This window comes from Microplitis demolitor, chromosome 6 (genome assembly GCF_026212275.2).
Source record: "Microplitis demolitor isolate Queensland-Clemson2020A chromosome 6, iyMicDemo2.1a, whole genome shotgun sequence".
NCBI classification, from domain to species: domain Eukaryota; kingdom Metazoa; phylum Arthropoda; class Insecta; order Hymenoptera; family Braconidae; genus Microplitis; species Microplitis demolitor.
Window position 1 is genome coordinate 14,575,914 of NC_068550.1, and position 7,994 is coordinate 14,583,907.

Genomic DNA, 7,994 nt, shown 5'->3' on the forward strand with positions numbered 1-7,994 from the left:
GAAAATTAAATTATTTTATTATTTCTTTTCATTATTTCATTTTTCATATTTATTAATTTTTAATTCCAATATTTATTTTATTCAACATCAATTTAATTATTAATAAATTTTATTATTTATTAATAATTAACAAATATAAAAATTTGAATTTATATTCGAATTTTAAAAACAAATTTTTTTATTATTCAACTTTTCATTTATTCATAATTATTCAATTATAACTTTACTCAAATAAAAATAATTTGAATTTAAATTCAAATTTCAAAATCATCAGCCGTATTGATAGTTGGAAGCATTTGTAAATTAATTAATTTATGCATAACCAGATGGCATAACATGTATGATTTTTAATAACTTGATTGATAGTAAGAATATGACGTCGTGACGTCACACTCTGTCATTGTGTAATAAATGACAAGTTTACTTCAATGAATAAAATTACTTGAATAAAAAAAAAGATAAAAAATAGCTGAAATTAAATAATAAAATTCGTCTATAATTGAAATAAAATTTACAGAAACGCGTTTCCCGAACAAATTTAATTTACCGTGATTTATGGTAGATCTACGGAAAATCCTGGTCATACAGCAAAATATCGTGAATCATGATGGATTTACCGTATATTACAAAGCGATTTACAGTGAATCGGTCAAAACTTTAATATAGCGTATTACCGTAATTAGCCATAGATAACAGTAAATAAGATTCAAGAGGACTCTTAGTATTAAGAATAGGAGAAAGTTAATGATAATGTTAAATTAATTTCAACCAACTCATAAATAAAAATTGTTTTGAATGAAGACTTTTGGATAAAATTAATCTTATAATATAAATATGTAATTTGATGAAATGGACAGACAACTGATGAAAGCTATAAGTTAATAACAATGTAAACAGGCACTACTAGTGTTTGATATAGAAAATGGCTTTCCGGAGTTACATTTTAATTTCTACTTTTCATTAATTTTTGTAATAGCCCTGTTTCGAAAATCTCATAGTGTTCAGTCACGAGCTTGATTAATTTGAATCAAGCTTCGTGCATTTCCGCTCGGTTCGGGAGTTGCCGAGCTCGCTACTGACTGAAGGTCAGAATAGTGCCGGGTCACTCGCTGTTTGGGCGCGGCACATACAATTTCTAACTCAGGACCGTTTCAAGAGTCTTGAGAACCCGCTACAAGCTGGCCAATCACATAATTCGTTTCATATTGGCCAGCCAATGAAATAGTTCGCTATCAACTGCTACCTGTTGGCGCGCTTTTAAGCCAATGCGAAAATTCGTTATATGCAGCATCGCTGCCACGTCGACACCAAGCTTCTCAACGATTCAACGACGCTACCATTATTTTTTATTCTACAACGTGTCTTTTGCTACTTGCAACCTCGTGCTTGAACCGCTTCAGTAATTAACAACTTTTGTGATATTAAACTAAACCGCTACGCTGAATTATCCTCAATATTTAGTCAGTATATCAAGGCTGCTATTTATTGAAAATATATATATTGTTCTTTCGCTAGTAATTAATTGTGAATTGATTTCCGTTGACTTAACCGCTACTGACCACGTGTCAATTTATACGTGAATTAAATATCTGAGTTTGCATTCGCTATCACGTCTTAATTTCTAGTCGCATTCGCTTGAATATAAGTTCTCATAATTTTTAAGGTGTAAATAAGTGTAAATAAATCTATAATTTATTTATTGATAAAATCTGCGTAATTTTTAATTGTTTAATTCACTTCGCCTAAACCAGATCCAACTGATTTATTCGCTCACTTTACACATAGAATATAGTAGATTCTCATAAATTCCCTTAGAGATTTGATAAGAATGAATGAGTCCTATGAGAAGTACTATAGTTAAGTATAGGGCCTTATACATACAGCTATACGAACCTATCAGATTTTTTAAGCAGGGAGATTAGTTTGGTAACAATATGAAATCTGTTTATAAAATAAATGAAAATATGAAATGCTAATAGTGTCTAGTGCTGTAATCTAAACTGGCTTCACCGGTTAAAATAGTTTACCATATGTAAAATCGAGAGAATGCACAAAAGGATTCTGGTGTAGGTGTGGTTAATTCAATAACTCAAAATTAACACAAAAATTACAGATTATCAATTAGATATTTTATTAACCATATGTGCATCGAAAACTTGTGAGAAAATTACTTAATAGCGAATGCAACTAGATATATACGCGATAGCGAATGCAACGGATTTAAGTTCACGTATATTATATTCAACACGTGGTCGATAGTGGTTAAACACGCGGAAATTAATTTATAATTAATTAAACACGAATGACAACCGATTTATCCTCAATAAATAGCAGCCTTAGTATACTGTCTAATTATTGAGAATAGTAAAGCGTAAGGTTAGCAGAGCTACATTACAAGAGTAATTTATATTGAACGAAGCACTTACACGGATAGCTTTCTTTGTACTGAACAATCCACGATGTAGATCGAGGTGATGAAATGGTGACTTCTCCCTTCGTTGGTGCTGCTCGGTGGTGACGTCGACAGCATGGCTGTCCCAGCAAATTTTCCCATTGGCTTAAAAGCGCGCCCACAGGATATAATTAGCCGCCAATTTTCCTGATCGGTCGGCTGGTAGCAGGGCTCTCATGTCGACTTGACAAGGCCATGAGCAAGAAATCGTATGTACCAGGCCCAAATAGCGAGTGTCCCAGCACTATTCTGACCTTAAAGTCAGCAGCAAGTTCGGCAGCTCCCGGATGTAGCGAAAGTACACGAAGCTTTTCAAAATGACTAAGCTCAGGACTGAACACCAGGTAAATTAGCTGGCTAGATTGTCAACTTAGCTGATTTGACCGGTTAACTTAATTAGATTGCCTAATTAGCCAAAGGTTGAATGGTTAACTTAATTTTTATAAGTTCGTCATTAAATGTTAGGAGAATCATCAAATTAAATAAAATTTTGAGCTAGAGAAACGATTGTAATATAGATGCATAAAACAATTTTACAATCAAATAATTACAATTTTTAAAGTTAACAAATTGAAACGATAGATTTGTTTATCATTTTACTTCACTGAATCACTTATTTCTTCAGTGATTTCTCTATTTTTCAACAGTAGGAAGTATTGTATCTGAGAAAAAAAAGTTTGCTGTCAGAAGATGCGAATTTGTTAATATTTCTCTGTGAAAATAAAGATATCCCTGAAGGACACTTTGTAATATAAAAAGTTGAAATTAAGAACACATATAATTTTAACTTGATAATCTTAAAAACATTAAAATTATTTTATTTTAAAATATTTTTATGTATCGTCATTAAATTTGCTTCTCCAACTTAGAATGTTATTTAGTTTCATTTTTAAATTCCCGCTAAGAAAATCGATGATTTCCAAAAATTTCGAGATGTTATTGTTTTCACCCCGATTTGTGAAAATCGAAATTCCAACGGATGTCAACGTTTGAGGTTCTAGGAAGCAATTCTGGCTAAATTCAAGATGATGTCCGAGTGTATGTATGTATGTATGCACATAGGTAGGTACGAACGTACGTACGTATGTATGTAAATATTCTATAACTTTTGAACGGATGAACCGATTTTGACCGTCGACGTGTCATTCGACGCAGCTTGTTAAATACTATAAGCGTTGAAAATTTGAGCTTAATCGGTAGGGTATGTTCAGAGATATTCCAAAAATAAAAGATTTTCAAAAATGTTTTTTTTGAATAACTTTTAATCCACTCAATGAATTGATTCCAAAATCTAATCAGCTCTAAAACTTTGTAAGTTGCATCGAATGCTACTTCAACCATCAAAATCGGTTTTATTCGTTCAAGAGAAACCATTAACGAAAGAATTAAAAAAATATTCTTTTTTTAAATTTCTCAAAAACGTCTTGTGTTACGTCCTCGTTACCCTTCAACGCTTTTCCAAACACACCTACCAAAAATTTCATTATTATTCTGGGAAATGCTCAGCATGAATAACCCATACGGACCATCCCCGTACGATATTTTCACAAAATTCTATCTTAAAGAAAATTGTAAATCGAACTTGTCAACTATATATACATGATTTGTAGAGTGTGCATATATATATATATATATATATATATATATATATATTATTATTATTATTATTATGATAATGCATAATAACATTCAAATGTAAATAACTAGAATACACATAAGAATACATTAAAAGGATAAATAGTTCTATAGGAATTTTCTACCAAGAAATAAATAAGGTTAAAACAAATATTTATAGCTGCACATATACAGATGACCCATGTACATATACATATATATTACAATATTGTGTATATGTACGTATAGAAGTATATGTGTAGGTATAAGTGTAATTAAAATATATAAAAATTAGTTCCAAAAATAATTATTTACAATAAAAATTAATTTAAATACAGATATTAAATTTAAGAAAACAATACGTGCATGTACGACATACACTAAACTTTACATGTATGACATACATGCATAAAATATTTAAAATGCAGCATGCATAAACATAATTAATTATAATACTTATAATAACAATTTTTAATACACCATCTTTGTACGAAAGAGAGCATACGAGTAAATGAGACAAAACATGAGTGGGCGTCAGGAATACCACACGGTAACCTAAGCACCGGGCGGAGTAAAACAATAAGAGCAGGGCCCAAGAATAAAGAAAAGAAACGCCCGCAGCCAGAGTAAGCGACCAACTCACTCTTGCTGCTATCTTAATACTAAAAATCAAGAGAAGACAGTTCAGAGGGCTGTAAAACCCTCAAATTTAAAAGTAAATTTACCAAAATAGTAAATTTGATTATTACCTAGTATTTATCATATTTTGGCTTTGTAATATTTAAAAATTATCTATAACTTCAAATAATTTATTCGTTAATAAGTTTATCAGATGACGACAGAATCTCAGATTTGTTTAAATAAATATGATTGCTTATAAAGCATATCGTATTTATTTAAATAAAAAAAAATTCCCAGTATTCCATCTCCGATAACGCCGGAAGAGCTGGATCATCGATAAAATTTTTTTGGATGATTAAACAATAACTATGGGAGAGTGTTTCTGCGTCTTTTCTTATAGCCCCTACCATGGGGGTCCATCTAATATTACAATGTAAATAAAAGTCACTGCAGCCGCTAATTAATCAGTTCGTTTTTACGCTTCGTTACTGCCGAGTGTGACCCCGTTTTTGAGTTTTTCTTACAAAGTACAGTTTTGGGTGTGATCCCGTTTTTATTTTTTCATTTGGGAGATTATTTTTCAAGGATTTCAATTCATTTTAATTTTCATTTGGAGATTATATTCAAGGATTTCAGTTTCAATATTTCATTTGGAGAGTATTTTTCGAGGATTTCAATTCATTTCAATTTTCATTTGAAGATTATATTCAAAGATTTCAGTTTCAATATTTTATTTGGAGAGTATTTTTCAAGTATTTCAATTTTTACTTCAATATTTTGTTTGGAGATTATTTTCAAGGATTTCCAATTGTTCAATATTTCAAACTACGGATTTCAAAGTTTAACGGATCATTTCAAGGATATATCTAATGGCAGTCAATAATTTCAATAAATTCGGTTAACGTTAAACTAAAAATCATTTTTTTCCCTTCGTTAAAACACTAAAAGGGTGCAGTGAGTTTCTCTTTTACTTGTGTTGTGAATATATGGGCAATTAAAACAAATAAATTAAAATATTACTCGCGAAAAATCTATAAAAATTTGGTGAATTTAAAACAAGTGTGTGAAACTTAAAGTTTAGAATTTCTTTTTAGTTTTTACCACAATAACAGGTAACGATTTTATTTGGTTTACGAAAGTATGCTTTCTTTCCCCTTTACATATAATAGACACAGAATTTGTGAACAATTTGTGAAACAATTGTCTTTCTAAAACTCAAAATAATTTCATGAATAAATTTAATAAACAGACATTGCATGTAAATTCTTAAACAGTCCTTCCACACAAACAATAACTATTAATTTAAACAAACAAAACTAACATTAATCTAATAAAATTTGAGGATTCGTTAGTTAACTCAATCTAGTTGAGTTATCCGACGGACAAAAATCCAATTATGCAGTAATATACAATGCAGTCAATTTCAATTCAAACTTGTTAATTAATAGAACTCTCCTTTTCTTGCACTCATTCATTTAAATCTATTTAAATCAATTCAAAATATACTAGATGAAATTTCTTTTATTATTATTACTGTTTTTGAAATCATTAATAATTGGAATTCAACAAGAAAATATTTTAATTTATTCAACTATCAAATGGGAATTTCCCTTTATACAAATTTTATTTGAGAAACTTTATATTCATTTTATAACGGTGGGCCCCGGCTACTTCGTGTCCAGTAGCCACGAACCACAGTTACAAAATTTCCCGATTAAATAATTAATTAATAATAAATTATTAAATATAAATATAAATTGTAATTGTTATATTGTTGGTTCTGGAACGCGGGAAATAGATCTCAGAGATGGGTCGACTCGTTTTGACCGGACACGCGGCTGAAAAATGTAACTTATCCTAGACGGCGCTGGTGATAAAATAACTTTATATAGAGACTCAAATTTATTATATAAAGTAAAGTTTTATTTAACCAAAACCCAAATATGTACAAAATTCCCCTTTATATGAATTTAATTTCTTTTCGAAATAAATTAAGTGTCCAGTAACAATAAAATAAATTTATTTAACGCGCGATTATTTAATGGACACTGGGAAAAATAAAATCTAATAATTATTCACGCTAAATTCGCGTTGAAGAGAGAGATATAAGTAGTAATAATTTTATTATAAATCTTATCTGGATTTTTATTGAGTACGACGTACTGGTGGTATCGGGCGTCGCTGCATGGCGAACCCTCAGCGGAGATTCTCTTCAGGTACCTGGGCTGCTTGGTGCTGGACACTCTGGCAAATCACTCAGATAAACTTCACGATGTATAACCGAATGGTTTTCTAAACCAGTTTATATGTTATTATTAATCAGAAACCGAATTTCACTTTTCAAAGTTTTGCGGAATGAACTGGCTTACGCGTGACTGTGTATTCGAGCACTTTCACTTGAGTGTCGTCTCTGATTGATACGTCTTAGGTCCCAACCTCCGATGACCCCTACCTAATTATGCGCACATGACTGATTTACGGTCACCTGCTGCGCGAAGTCATCCATTGTGGTCTAGCGCCTAACTCAGCCGAACTCAGCAATCAGGCTGTAATGAGATAGAGAGAGAAAGACCAAATTCAGATAGAGACAGCGAGCGAGCCACACTCTCACGTCGTACACCAACGCTGCCTGGTTATAATTTCTAATTTTCCATTGTAATCTGTTTGCAGTATTTGAATTATAATTTCCTTTTCCCCATGATTATTGACATGTTTTCCGAAAGTTTCATAAGAAAAAGGTTTCCACCCTTTTATTTTATTAGAGAACATATCAATTAGTTCATAGTAGGAAATTTATTATATTTAAAATCCTACTTAAACTCAGAGAATTCACTGACTGATAAAAATTTTAATAGAAGCAAGTTTCTACCCAAAGTCTAGTTTTCTTGTACTATTATTATTCAATTCATACCAACAAATTTGTTTTTTTTGTATTTCAAAGTAAAATCAACTCAACTCAACGGACCTGTATCTAACATTCAAATCTTCCGTTTTCAATCCATCTATCCCTATTACCAAAGAAAATAGCTATCCCAAAATTTTCCAAAGGAATACACAATGATGACGGATAGCAACAAGAGATCGACTCGGGTTGGTCAATGATCATTTCGTTGATTCGCTGAGTGTATCTAAAAATTCCTATAAATCCACTACCTCCCTCTTACCTAGAAGACCATAAACATAAAGGATCACAATCATTTAAATCAAGTAGAACATTTAACTATTTTCTTTTTTTTGTATTACGAGTCAGTTCTGCGTTGCGAAGTCAGGAGCAAACTGATTACTTTATCTTTCTCTTCTAATTACT